Genomic DNA, 14,445 nt, shown 5'->3' on the forward strand with positions numbered 1-14,445 from the left:
GTGTAGTTGTGTGTGTGTAAAATCGACTGTGCCGCTTGTATAAGGTGTAGTTGTGTGTGTGTAAACTTGACTGTGCCGCTCGTATAAGGTGTAGTTGTGTGTGTGTAAACTTGACTGAGCCGCTCGTGTAAGGTGTAGTTGTGTGTGTGTAAACTTGACTGAGCCGCTCGTGTAAGGTGTAGTTGTGTGTGTGTAAACTTGACTGAGCCGCTCGTATAAGCTGTAGTTGTGTGTGTGTGTAAACTCGACTGAGCCGCTCGTGTAAGGTGTAGTTGTGTGTGTAAACTCGACTGAGCCGCTCGTGTAAGGTGTAGTTGTGTGTGTAAACTCGACTGTGCCGCTCGTATAAGGTGTAGTTGTGTGTGTGTAAACTCGACTGAGCCGCTCGTATAAGGTGTAGTTGTGTGTGTGTAAACTCGACTGAGCCGCTCGTATAAGGTGTAGTTGTGTGTGTGTGTGTAAAATCGACTGTGCCGTTTTATAAGGTGTAGTTGTGCGTGTGTAAACTCAACTAAGCCGCTCGTATAAGGTGTAGTTGTGTGTGTGTGTGTGTAAACTCGACTGAGCCGCTCGTATAAGGTGTAGTTGTGTGTGTGTAAACTCGACTGAGCCGCTCGTATAAGGTGTAGTTGTGTGTGTAAACTCGACTGAGCCGCTCGTATAAGGTGTAGTTGTGTGTGTGTGTGTGTGTAAACTCGACTGAGCCGCTCGTATAAGGTGTAGTTGTGTGTGTGTAAACTCGACTGTGCCTCTCGTATAAGGTGTAGTTGTGTGTGTGTAAAATCGACTGTGCCGCTTGTATAAGGTGTAGTTGTGTGTGTGTAAACTTGACTGTGCCGCTCGTATAAGGTGTAGTTGTGTGTGTGTAAACTTGACTGAGCCGCTCGTGTAAGGTGTAGTTGTGTGTGTGTAAACTTGTCTGAGCCGCTCAGACTGAGCCGCTCGTATAAGGTGTAGTTGTGTGTGTGTGTAAACTCGACTGAGCCGCTCGTATAAGGTGTAGTTGTGCCTGTGTAAACTCGACTGAGCCGCTCGTATAAGGTGTAGTTGTGTGTGTGTGTGTAAACTCGACTGAGCCGCTCGTATAAGGTGTAGTTGTGTGTGTGTAAACTCGACTGAGCCGCTCGTATAAGGTGTAGTTGTGTGTGTGTGTAAACTCGACTGAGCCGCTCGTATAAGGTGTAGTTGTGTGTGTGTAAACTCGACTGAGCCGCTCGTATAAGCTGTAGTTGTGTGTGTGTGTTAACTCGACTGTGCCGCTCGTATAAAGTGTAGTTGTGTGTGTGTGTGTGTGTGTGTGTGTGTGTTAACTCGACTGTGCCGCTCGTATAAGGTGTAGTTGTGTGTGTGTGTTAACTCGACTGTGCCGCTCGTATAAAGTGTAGTGTGTGTGTGTGTGTGTGTGTGTGTGTGTGTGTGTGTTAACTCGACTGTGCCGCTCGTATAAGGTGTAGTTGTGTGTGTGTGTTAACTCGACTGTGCCGCTCGTATAAAGTGTAGTTGTGTGTGTGTGTGTGTGTGTGTGTGTGTGTGTGTGTGTGTGTGTGTGTGTATAAGGTGTAGTTGTGTGTGTGTGTTAACTCGACTGTGCCGCTCGTATAACGTGTAGTTGTGTGTGTGTGTGTGTGTGTGTGTGTGTGTGTGTGTGTGTGTGTGTGTGTGTGTGTGTGTGTGTGTGTGTGTAAACTCGACTGAGCCGCTCGTGTAAGGTGTAGTTGTGTGTGTAAACTCGACTGAGCCGCTCGTGTAAGGTGTAGTTGTGTGTGTAAACTCGACTGAGCCGCTCGTGTAAGGTGTAGTTGTGTGTGTAAACTCGACTGTGCCGCTCGTATAAGGTGTAGTTGTGTGTGTGTAAACTTGACTGAGCCGCTCGTGTAAGGTGTAGTTGTGTGTGTGTAAACTTGACTGAGCCGCTCGTGTAAGGTGTAGTTGTGTGTGTGTAAACTTGACTGAGCCGCTCGTATAAGCTGTAGTTGTGTGTGTGTGTAAACTCGACTGAGCCGCTCGTGTAAGGTGTAGTTGTGTGTGTAAACTCGACTGAGCCGCTCGTGTAAGGTGTAGTTGTGTGTGTAAACTCGACTGTGCCGCTCGTATAAGGTGTAGTTGTGTGTGTGTAAACTCGACTGTGCCACTTGTATAAGGTGTAGTTGTGCGTGTGTAAACTCGACTGAGCCGCTCGTATAAGGTGTAGTTGTGTGTGTGTGTGTGTGTGTGTGTGTGTATTAACTCGACTGTGCCGCTCGTATAAGGTGTAGTTGTGTGTGTGTGTTAACTCGACTGTGCCGCTCGTATAACGTGTAGTTGTGTGTGTGTGTGTGTGTGTGTGTGTGTGTGTGTGTGTGTGTGTGTGTGTGTGTAAACTCGACTGAGCCACTCGTACAAGCTGAAGTTGTGTGTGTGTAAACTCGACTGAGCCGCTCGAGTAAGGTGTAGTTGTGTGTGTGTAAACTCGACTGTGCCGCTTGTATAAGGTGTAGTCGTGTGTGTGTGTAAACTCGACTGAGCCGCTCGTATAAGGTGTAGTTGTGTGTGAGTGTAAACTTCACTGAGCCGCTCGTATAAGGTGTAGTTGTGTGTGTGTAAACTCGACTGAGCCCCTCGTATAAGGTGTAGTTGTGTGTGTGTGTAAACTCGACTGTAATGCTCGTATAAGGTGTAGTTGTGTGTGTGTGTAAAATCGACTGTAATGCTCGTATAAGGTGTAGTTGTGTGTGTGTAAAATCGACTGTGCCGCTCGTATAAAGTGTAGTTGTGTGTGTGTGTGTGTGTGTGTGTGTGTGTGTGTGTGTGTGTGTGTGTGTGTGTTAACTCGACTGTGCCGCTCGTATAAGGTGTAGTTGTGTGTGTGTGTTAACTCGACTGTGCCGCTCGTATAACGTGTAGTTGTGTGTGTGTGTGTGTGTGTGTGTAAACTCGACTGTGCCTCTCGTATAAGGTGTAGTTGTGTGTGTGTAAACTCGACTGAGCCGCTCGTATAAGCTGTAGTTGTGTGTGTGTGTAAACTCGACTGTGCCGCTCGTATAAGGTGTAGTTGTGTGTGTGTGTAAACTCGACTGTGCCGCTCGTATAAGGTGTAGTTGTGTGTGTGTGTTAACTCGACTGTGCCGCTCGTATAAAGTGTAGTTGTGTGTGTGTGTGTGTGGGAGTGAGTGTGTGTGTGTGTGTGTGTGTGTGTGGTAACCCGACTGTGCCCCTCGTATAAGGTGTAGTTGTGTGTGTGTGTTAAGTCGACGGTGCAGCTCGTATAAAGTGTAGTTGTGTGTGTGTGTGTGTGTGTGTGTGTGTGTTAACTCGACTGTGCCGCTCGTATAAGGTGTAGTTGTGTGTGTGTGTTAACTCGACTGTGCCGCTCGTATAAAGTGTAGTTGTGTGTGTGTGTGTGTGTGTGTGTGTGTGTGTGTTAACTCGACTGTGCCGCTCGTATAAGGTGTAGTTGTGTGTGTGTGTTAACTCGACTGTGCCGCTCGTATAAAGTGTAGTTGTGTGTGTGTGTGTGTGTGTGTGTGTGTGTGTGTGTGTGTTAACTCGACTGTGCCGCTCGTATAAGGTGTACTTGTGTGTGTGTGTTAACTCCACTGTGCCGCTCGTATAACGTGTAGTTGTGTGTGTGTGTGTGTGTGTGTGTGTGTGTGTGTGTGTGTGTGTGTGTGTGTGTGTGTGTGTGTGTGTGTAAACTCGACTGAGCCGCTCGTGTAAGGTGTAGTTGTGTGTGTAAACTCGACTGTGCCGCTCGTATAAGGTGTAGTTGTGTGTGTAAACTCGACTGAGCCTCTCGTATAAGGTGTAGTTGTGTGTGTGTGTAAACTCGACTGTGCCGCTCGTATAAGGTGTAGTTGTGTGTGTGTGTGTAAACTCGACTGAGCCGCTCGTATAAGGTGTAGTTGTGTGTGTGTGTAAACTCGACTGTGCCGCTCGTATAAGGTGTAGTTGTGTGTGTGTGTAAACTCGACTGTGCCGCTCGTATAAGGTGTAGTTGTGTGTGTGTGTTAACTCGACTGTGCCGCTCGTATAAAGTGTAGTTGTGTGTGTGTGTGTGTGTGTGTGTGTATTAACTCGACTGTGCCGCTCGTATAAGGTGTAGTTGTGTGTGTGTGTTAACTCGACTGTGCCGCTCGTATATTGTGTAGTTGTGTGTGTGTGTGTGTGTGTGTGTGTGTGTGTGTGTGTGTGTGTGTGTGTGTGTGTAAACTTGACTGTGCCTCTCGTATAAGGTGTAGTTGTGTGTGTGTAAACTCGACTGAGCCGCTCGTGTAAGGTGTAGTTGTGTGTGTGTGTAAACTCGACTGTGCCGCTCGTATAAGGTGTAGTTGTGTGTGTGTGTAAACTCGACTGAGCCTCTCGTATAAGGTGTAGTTGTGTGTGTGTGTGTAAACTCGACTGTGCCGCTCGTATAAGGTGTAGTTGTGTGTGTGTAAACTCGACTGAGCCGCTCGTATAAGCTGTAGTTGTGTGTGTGTGTAAACTCGACTGTGCCGCTCGTATAAGGTGTAGTTGTGTGTGTGTGTAAACTCGACTGTGCCGCTCGTATAAGGTGTAGTTGTGTGTATGTGTTAACTCGACTGTGCCGCTCGTATAAAGTGTAGTTGTGTGTGTGTGTGTGTGTGTGTGTGTGTGTGTGTGTGTGTGTGTGTGTGTGTGTTAACTCGACTGTGCCCCTCGTATAAGGTGTAGTTGTGTGTGTGTGTTAACTCGACTGTGCCGCTCGTATAACGTGTAGTTGTGTGTGTGTGTGTGTGTGTGTAAACTCGACTGTGCCTCTCGTATAAGGTGTAGTTGTGTGTGTGTAAACTCGACTGAGCCGCTCGTATAAGCTGTAGTTGTGTGTGTGTGTAAACTCGACTGTGCCGCTCGTATAAGGTGTAGTTGTGTGTGTGTGTAAACTCGACTGTGCCGCTCGTATAAGGTGTAGTTGTGTGTATGTGTTAACTCGACTGTGCCGCTCGTATAAAGTGTAGTTGTGTGTGTGTGTGTGTGTGTGTGTGTGTGTGTGTGTGTGTGTGTGTGTGTGCGTGTAAACTCGCCTGTGCTGCTCGTTTCAGGTGTAGTTGTGTGTGTGTGTGTGTGTGTGTAAACTCGACTGTGCTGCTCGTTTCAGGTGTAGTTGTGTGTGTGTGTGTGTGTGTGTATGTGTGTGTGTGTGTGTGTGTGTGTGTGTGTGTGTGTGTTAACTCGACTGTGCCGCTCGTATAAGGTGTAGTTGTGTGTGTGTGTTAACTCGACTGTGCCGCTCGTATAAAGTGTAGTTGTGTGTGTGTGTGTGTGTGTGTTAACTCGACTGTGCCGCTCGTATAAGGTGTAGTTGTGTGTGTGTGTTAACTCGACTGTGCCGCTCGTATAAAGTGTAGTTGTGTGTGTGTGTGTGTGTGTGTGTGTGTGTGTGTGTGTGTGTGTGTGTGTGTGTGTGTGTAAACTCGACTGAGCCGCTCGTGTAAGGTGTAGTTGTGTGTGTAAACTCGACTGTGCTGCTTGTATAAGGTGTAGTTGTGTGTGTGTGTGTGTGTAAAATCGACTGTGCCGAGGCCCCTCGCTAGGGGGGGGGGCATTTGTGTGCAATGCCCCCCATGGCGCATCTGGTGCCCCCCCCCCACTTGTACGTCACCCATTTATGCCCTGTTGTACCCTGTGAACAACTTGGTGTTTAAGAGTTCACCTGTGTGAACTAAAACCCTTATTCCAGATGTTTAACGTGGTGAATAATAAGGCCTTCTTGGATAAACTGTTCTTTAATAATTTCCTTCTTTGAATAACAGTCAAGGGATAAGTGTGCGCTTGTCAGCTCATCTCCAAAAGCAATTGGCAAGACAATACAGTCCAAGACCACAAGATAAAAGATAATAACACAAGCACCAACGCCAGCAGCCAAGACCTCGTGTCGAATGTCGATGTTGTGGGTGGTTATATATATATATATATATATATATATATATATATATATATATATATATATATATATATATATATATATATATATATATATATATATATATATATATATATATATATATATATATATATATATCGTGGATCATTTAGTTTTAAAGAATAGCCAATCAGCGTATTCGATATGGAGACCCTATTGAACAGGTTACCTGATTGGTTGTAAGTCAGGTATAAATGTAATATAGTCATTATATGATTAAGGAAAAGACATAAATTTACATTATTAAAGATGAAGTGCACGTGCACCACGTGACCTTCACAACCCGTCAACCCTCCATCTTACAAAAGTAATTTTATAATAAAAATTAAAAATATGTGTGTTTGCAATCGTGCTTACATTTGAAATTATGTTGATAAAACCTGTTTTTGATGGATGGATCATTTAATAAATTAAACCGTCAACCGTCAAATCTCGCGAGTCACGAGATTAGTGACGCGAGTCGCGAGATTAGTGACGCGAGTCGCGAGATTAGTGACGCGAGTCGCGAGATTAGTGACGCGAGTCGCGAGATTAGTGACGCGAGCCGCGAGATTAGTGACGCGAGTCGCGAGATTAGTGACGCGAGTCGCGAGATTAGTGACGCGAGACGCGAGATTAGTGACGCGAGACGCGAGATTAGTGACGCGAGACGCGAGATTAGTGACGCGAGTCGCGAGATTAGTGACGCGAGACGCGAGATTAGTGACGTGAGTCGCGAGATTAGTGACGCGAGATTAGTGACGCGAGTCGCGAGATTAGTGACGCGAGTCGCGAGATTAGTGACGCGAGTCGCGAGATTAGTGACGCGAGTCGCGAGATTAGTGACGCGAGACGTGAGATTAGTGACGCGAGACGCGAGATTAGTGACGCGAGATTAGTGACGCGAGATTAGTGACGCGAGATTAGTGACGCGAGTCGCGAGATTAGTGACGCGAGTCGCGAGATTAGTGACGCGAGTCGCGAGATTAGTGACGCGAGTCGCGAGATTAGTGACGCGAGACTAGTGACGCGAGTCGCGAGATTAGTGATGCGAGTCGCGAGACAAGTGACGCGAGTCGCGAGATTGGTGACGCGAGACGCGAGATTAGTGACGCGAGACTAGTGACGCGAGTCGCGAGATTAGTGACGCGAGTCGCAAGACAAGTGACGCGAGTCGCGAGATTAGTGACGCGAGACGCGAGATTAGTGACGCGAGACTAGTGACGCGAGTCGCGAGATTAGTGACGCGAGTCGCGAGATTAGTGACGCGAGTCGCGAGACTAGTGACGCGAGTCGCGAGATTAGTGACGCGAGTCGCGAGACTAGTGACGCGAGTCGCGAGATTAGTGACGCGAGTCGCGAGATTAGTGACGTGTGTCGCGAGATTAGTGACGCGAGTCGCGAGATTCGTGACGCGGGTCGCGAGATTCGTGACGCGGGTCGCGAGATGAGTGACGCGGGTCGCGAGATTAGTGACGCGAGTCGCGAGATTAGTGACGCGAGTCGCGAGATTAGTGACGCGAGTCGCGAGATTAGTGACGCGAGTCGCGAGATTAGATACGCGGGTCGCGAGATTAGTGACGCGGGTCACCAGAATAGTGACGCGGGTCGCGAGATTAGTGACACGGGTCGCGAGATTAGTGACGCCGGTCGCGAGATTAGTGACGCGAGTCGTGAGATTAGTGACGCGGGTCGCGAGTTTAGTGACGCCGGTCGCGAGATTAGTGACGCGAGTCGCAAGATGAGTGACGCGGGTCGCGAGTCGCGAGATTAGTGACGCCGGTCGCGAGATTAGTGACGCGAGTCGCGAGATGAGTGACGCGGGTCGCGAGATTAGTGACGCGAGTCGCGAGATTAGTGACGCAAGTCGCGAGATTAGAGTCGCGAGATTCGTGACGCGAGACGCGAGATTAGTGACGCGAGTCGCGAGAATAGTGACGCGAGTCGCGAGAATAGTGACGCGAGTCGCGAGATTAGTGACGCGGGTCGCGAGATTAGTGACGCGGGTCGCGAGATTAGTGACGCGGGTCGCGAGATTCGTGACGCGGGTCGCGAGGGACAAATCACAGAGCACGAGCTCGCAGCAGGAGAAAAAGACGTGAATGATAGAAATACGAAAATTGCTCAGAAAAGGAAAAAATGCAAGCGACGAAAATGAAGAAGATGATGAAAGACATGTTGTTGGAGGAGGAGGAGGAGGAAAAGACGATCATGTCGATGAAATACCGACAGAAGCTGGCCAACCTGGCCAAGCCAGCAACGTCAGCCCTGCGGCTGTAGCCCCAGTGCAGACAGCCGAGTTTCCAGGCTCGGCGGCGGCCTCGGGACCGGGTGTGACTGTCAAGCCGCTTCCCGATGATCTTGGAAGTGAGAGACCGAATCAAGTGGTTCTACAGCGGTACCCTGGCCATCTGTTGCAGGACAAGAGTCGCTCGTTTGTGTCCTCGTGGTACCAGACTAATGAATGGCTGGAATACAGTGTGCAGACAGATGCAGCATTCTGCTTTCCATGTAGAAAGTTTAACACCACACGTGGCCCAGTGGAATCGACTTTCACAGTGCGAGGCAACCGGAATTGGAAACATGCCGTTGAGAAAGGCAGGGGGTTTCACAAACACGCAACTTCAAAGGAACATTTAACTTGTGTTTTGAGGTGGAAGGAGAATGAGAGGCACATCGATTGTGGTGAGGAGATTTCCACACTCCTCAATGCTGACCAGCTAAATAGAAACCGGTACGATGTGTCTGCTCTTATAGATGTTGTGGGATTTCTCGCCAAAAATCAGATACCTTTTAGAGGGAGCCTTGATAATTTTGAGGATATGTCAGATGGGCACAGTGGGCTCTTCCTCTCGCTTTTAAACCATACACTCAAAAAAGACACCGAGCTAGCCGAAATAATAAAGCATATCCCACGAAACGCAAGCTATGCTAGTCCGGAAATGCAGAATGAACTGATCTGCACATTGAGTAATGTTGTGACGGATGCCATCGTGGAAGAAGTTGGCACATCGTGGTTTACTATCAAGGTGGATGAGACGAGGGACCCCACTGAATGTGAGAACGTGTGTGTGTGTGTGTGTGTGTGTGTGTGTGTGTGTGTGTGTGTGTGTGTGTGTGTGTGTGTGTGTGTGTGTGTGTGTGTGTGTGTGTGTGTGTGTGTGTGTGTGTGTGTGTTCGTCTTTCGGCTGCTCCCATTAGGGGTCACCACAGCGGATCATCCGTTATGATCCGCATACTGATTTGGCACAGGTTTTACGCCGGATGCCCTTCCTGACGCAACCCTGGTCGCCTCTTATGACACAGGGATAAGGATTGGGTTTTGCCATGATTCTGGGCTGCCCTACACCCTCTCAGAGCGCGGCCCATTGCAGAGCTCCCGTCCTCAAGCGATCCTCCAACTGAAGCCTGCAAGTCGCCGGATTACAGGCGCACGCCACTACGCCCGGTCACTGAATGTGAGAACATATCAATCATCATTCGCTTTGTATCGGCATCAAATGAAGCAACAGAGCGTCTACTCACAATAGCTACATCCAACGCTGGAGATGCAAAAACATTGACAGACCTAATAATTGCAGAGCTGATAAAAACAGGACTTGACACGTCAAAATATTAAGTCAGGTGTACGACGGGGCTTCGGTAATGGCTGGGAAGCACGGTGGGGTGCAAAAGTTGTTGCAAGAGATATTGGAAAGAGAAATCCCCTATGTGCACTGCTTAAATCACCAACTCCATCTGGTAGTTATCCACGCACTGGCAGCAGAGAAAACTGTCACTGATTTCCTCGAGGTTTGTTGTTGCCTGTACAAATTCTTCAGAAAGCCCACTGTTGCTGCACAGTATAAAGGTGAGTGGTTAAAACTACTTCTTGATCAAAGGTGGACGGGACATTTAGCCACCGTGTCTGTGATCATAGGATCTTTTAAGGATATCACATCCTTACTGCCGTGATTGATGCAGAGCGCGCCTACGGTGCAGAGATGAGGATGGAGGCTATTGGGCTTTTGCGGGAAGTCTCTGGCCCTGCCTTCATATCATGTTCACTGCTATCTTTGTACAAAAACTGCTGATGTTGTTCGATGGCCCAAACAGACTCTTGCAGGCAGAGGACATGGACTTGCTAACGGGGTTGGAACTGGTGACGAGTGCTACAGAGGCATGAAGCAACTCCGCTCTGAGGATGAGTTCACTGATCTGTGGAACAAGGCCAACGATGCTCTCACTTCTACACCTGCACCACCAAAACGGAGACGCACAATGCATAAGAACTTGGAACAGTTTGTAGTTTTGGAGACTACAGGACAAAACAACGACAATGACAAGACGGAACTGCAGAGGGTTTTTTACAGCGCAATTGACACTGTGCTTGGTGAGATCACTCAGCGCTTCAGTGAGTGCAACACACAACTCGCCCTTTCACTCGCTGCCTTGAATCCTGAAAATGGCACGTTTTTGGATCCCCACTTGCTCCAGCACATCATGACATTAACAAAGTCAACCATCAGTGAAACAGAGTGTGTGGTTGCAAAGCAGTTGATTCGCTCACAGACAGAAAAGCAGCCAAACGAGAGATGGACAACACAAAAACTCCTCTCAACATACTACAAAACGCTGGAAGCCATGCCAAGTGTAGTGACTGCTATGAGACTTGGACTAACACTTGGTGCATCCACTGCCATGTGTGAAAACTCATTCTCAACATTGAGGAATGTCTTCACTGACCATCGACGGTCCATGCGCCATGCACGCAAGGCACAACTGGTACAGCTGGCCTTTGAGAGAGACCTCACACGTAAATGCCTGAATGAATGGAAGGAGAAGGTCCTCAGAAGATTCCACACCGAGACACGTCGCCTGCAGCTCTTCTGACAGCGAGTACAGTGGTATAAAAACTATACGAGGAGTTCAGATTGTGTGTGTGTGACTGCTGGTGATGCGTGTGTGGTTGTGGTTGCAGTGTGGTGGTGGTCAGCACCCGCCGTGGTCGGCTGCTTTGTACTTCTGATGTTTAAGTTAAATGTTGTGTTTGGTGCTTTGCATATCCCATATCTAGTGCTTTGCGCATAACTTTACCTCTGTGTAATTGACTGCTTTAAATGCGGACCTTGTGGTATCTTCAGGCTGGTCGTATTTGCTGTTGATAGTTTAACGTGATGATCGCAGGTCATAGCCTCCTGTATCTTATTTCAAAGTGCACTGATTCTGGTGCCAACCTCCCCCGTTTAGTCATTGTATCTCTGGTATATTAATTTTCTAATGCCAATTCTTCACAACACCTTGTATAAGTGCACCTGAATTGGTGCCAATTGTCTAATCATTGAATATCTGCATTGTGAATGTGCCAGTTTGTTGCGGCTCTCCTGCATTCGAATAATTTTAGGCCAAAAACATCGGAACATATTAAATCTAGCTGAGATCAATTTGGTTAGTATGCGACGGCAACCTCAGTATAGATGTGTCAATGCTGCATGAATACAATAGTATACAGGGTTATCAAAATATTAAATATAATAATTGTGCCCCCCCATCCAGTTCAGATGCCCCCCTTGATACTGAGCCCTGGCTACGGGCCTGACTGTGCCGCTCGTATAAGGTGTAGTTGTGTGTGTAAACTCGAGTTCCACTCGTACACAAGTGTGGGGCTTTGAACGCCGAACGCGACTTTTTCCGTGCTTTCCGATCCCAGGGGAATCAATATTTTGTTTCGTGCTGACTCCGTGCCCCGCCGCACGCCTGCCGTGCCCTCGAGTACATATCGCCCTGAGCGCTGACTGCGCGCTGCAAGAATCGCCTTAAATAAACACGCGCGCGACCATTCACCACGTGCTCGGCATTTTCCCGCGCTGCAGCGCAGCACAGTCAGGCCCCCGAATACCCTCCTCCCCTTCCCCTCCTCCTCCCCCTCCTCCTCCTCCCCCCGCCTCCTCCTCCTCCTCCCCCCGCCTCCTCCTCCTCCTCCCCCGCCTCCTCCTCCTCCCCTCCTCCTCCTCCTCCCCTCCTCCTCCTCCCGCCTCCTCCTCCTCCTCCCCTCCCCCTCCTCCTCCCCTCCCCCCTCCTCCCCTCCTCCTCCTCCCGCCTCCTCCTCCTCCTCCCCTCCCCCTCCTCCTCCCCTCCCCCCTCCTCCCCTCCTCCTCCTCCTCCTCCCCTCCTCCTCCCCCCTCCTCCTCCTCCTCCCCCGCCTCCTCCACCTCCCTCTCCTCCTCCTCCTCCCTCTCCTCCTCCTCCTCCCTCCTCCTCCTCCTCCCTTTCCTCCCCCTCCTCCCCCTCCTCCCCTTCCTCCCCTCCTCCCCTCCTCTCCCCCTTCCTTCCCCCCGCTCCTCTCCCCCTTCCTCCCCTCCTCTCCCCCTTCCTCCTCCTCCCCTCCTCCTCCTCCCCTCCTCCTCCTCCTCCTCCCCCCCTCCCTCCCTCCCCTCCTTCCCCTCCTCCCCCTCCTTCCCCTCCTCCCCCTCTTCCTCCTCCCTCCCCTTATTCCCCCTCCTCCCCCTCCTCCCCTTCCTCCCCCTCCTCCCCCTCCCTTCCCCCTGCTCCCCCTCCCTTCCCCCTCCTCCCCTCCTTCCCCTCCTCCCCCTCCTTCCCCTCCTCCCCCCTCTTCCCTCCTCCTCCCCTTATTCCCCCCTCCTCCCCCTCCTCCCCTTCCTCCCCTCCTCCCCCTCCCCTTATTCCCCCTTATTCCTCCCTCCCCTTATTCCCCCTCCTCCCCCCTTATTCCCCCTCCTCCCCCCTCCTTCCCTTATTCCCCCTCCTCCCCCTTATTCCCCCTCCTCCCCCTCCTCCCCCTCCTCCTCCTCCTCCCCCTCCCTTCCCCCCTCCTCCCCTCCCTTCCCCCCTCCTCCCCTCCCTCCCCTCCCTTCCCCCCTCCTCCTCCCTCCCTTCCCCCCTCCTCCCCCTCCCTTCCCCCCTCCTCCCCCTCCCTTCCCCCTCCTCCCCCTCCTCCCCTCCCTTCCCCCCTCCTCCCCCTCCTCCCCCTCCCTTCCCTCCTCCCCTCCTCCTTCCTCCTCCTCCCTCCTCCCTCCCTCTTCCTCCTCCCTCCCCTTCCCTTCCCCTTCCTCCTCCCCTCCCTTCCCCCTCCTCCTCCCCTCCCTTCCCCCTCCTCCCCCCCCTCCCTTCCCTCCTCCTCCCTCCCTTCCCCTCTCCTCCTCCTCCCCCTCCTCTTTCCCCCTCCTCCCCCTCCTCCCCTCCCTTCCCCCCTCCTCCTCCCCCTCCCTTCCCCCCCTCCCCTCCTCCCCTCCCTTCCCCCCTCCTCCCCCTCCCTTCCCCCTCCTCCCCCTCCCTCCCCCTCCTTCCCCTCCTCCCCCTCCTTCCCCTCCTCCCCCTCCTTCCCCCTCCTCCCCCCCCTCCTCCCCTCCCTTCCCCCCTCCTCCCCCTCCCCCTCCCTCCCCTCCCTCCTCCCCCTCCTCCCCTCCTTCCCCCTCCTCCCCTCCCTTCCCCCCCTCCTCCCCCTCCTCCTCCCTCCCTCCCCTCTCCCTCCCCCTTTTCCCTCCCCCCTCCTCCCCCTCCTCCCCTCCTCCCCTCCCTTCTCTTCCCCCTCCTCCCTCCTCCTCCCCTCCTCCCTCCTTCCCCCTCCTCTCCCCCTCCTCCTTCCTCCCTTCCCCCCTCCTTCCCCTCCTTCCCCTCCTCCCCCTCCTCCCTTCCCCCTCCTCCCCCTCCTCCCCTCCCTTCCCCCTCCTCCTCCTCCTCTCCTCCCCTTCCTCCCTTCCCCCTCCTTCCCCTCCTTCCCCTCCTCCCCCCTCCTCCCCCTCCTCCCCCTCCTTCCCCCTCCTCCCCTCCCTTCCCCCTCCTCCCCTCTCCCTTCCCCCTCCTCCCTTCCTCCTTCCCCCCTCCCCCCTCCCTTATTCCCCCCTCCTCCCCCTTATTCCTTCCCTCCTCCTCCCCTCCTCCCCCTCCTTCCCCTCCTCCCCCTCTTATTCCCCCTCCTCCCCTTATTCCCCTTATTCCCCTTCCCTCCCCCTCCTCTTTCCCCCTCCTCCTCCCCTTATCCTCCCCTCCTCCCTCCTCCCCCTTATTCCTCCCTCCCTCCTCCTTCCCTCCTCCCTCCTCCTCCCTTCCTCCCCTCCTTCCTCCCTCCTTCCCCCTCCTCCCCTCCTTCCCCTTCCTCCCTCCTTCCCCCTCCCTTCCCCCTCCTTCCCTCCTCCTCTCCCCTCCTCCCCTTCCTTCCCCCTCCCTTCCCTCCTCCTCCTTCCCCTCCTCCCCCTTATTCCCCTCCTCCCTCCTCCTTATTCCCCCTCCTCCTCCCCTTATTCCCCTCCTCCCCTCCTCCCTCCTTCCCCTCCTCCCCCTCCCTTCCCCTCCTCCCCTCCTCCCTCCCCCTCCTCCCCTTATTCCCCCTCCTCCCCCCTTCCCCCTCCTCCTTCCCCTCCTCCCCTTATTCCCCCTCCTCCCTCCTCCCCTTATTCCCCTTATTTCCCCTCCTCCCCTTATTCCCCTCCCTCCCCTCCTCCCCCTTATTCCCCCCTCCTCCCCTCCTCCCCTCCCTCCCCCCTCCTCCTCCCCCCCCTCCCCCCCCCTCCCCCTCCCCCTCCTCCTCCCCTCCTCCCCCTCTTCCC

General features: G+C 52.4%; 1 long non-coding RNA gene across 4 annotated transcripts in view; it reads left to right on the forward strand.

Moving 5' to 3' along the window:
- The window catches only part of LOC147030391 (uncharacterized), a 98,485-nt gene that overhangs the window by 46,913 nt on the left and 37,127 nt on the right, over positions 1–14,445 (forward strand). The window contains exon 1 of one of the 4 annotated variants that reach the window (XR_015056333.1): positions 7,985–8,633. The exons of 2 other annotated variants lie outside the window; for them this stretch is intronic. This is a non-coding gene — a long non-coding RNA (uncharacterized LOC147030391). Of the gene's footprint in view, positions 1–7,984; positions 8,634–9,880; positions 10,786–14,445 lie in introns of those variants that run through there. One more of the 4 variants, XR_015056336.1, reaches the window with a different exon arrangement.

The sequence above is a fragment of the Eptatretus burgeri genome, chromosome 3 (genome assembly GCF_056783735.1).
Source record: "Eptatretus burgeri isolate ZD-2024b chromosome 3, Ebu_testis_v1, whole genome shotgun sequence".
NCBI lineage: Eukaryota > Metazoa > Chordata > Myxini > Myxiniformes > Myxinidae > Eptatretus > Eptatretus burgeri.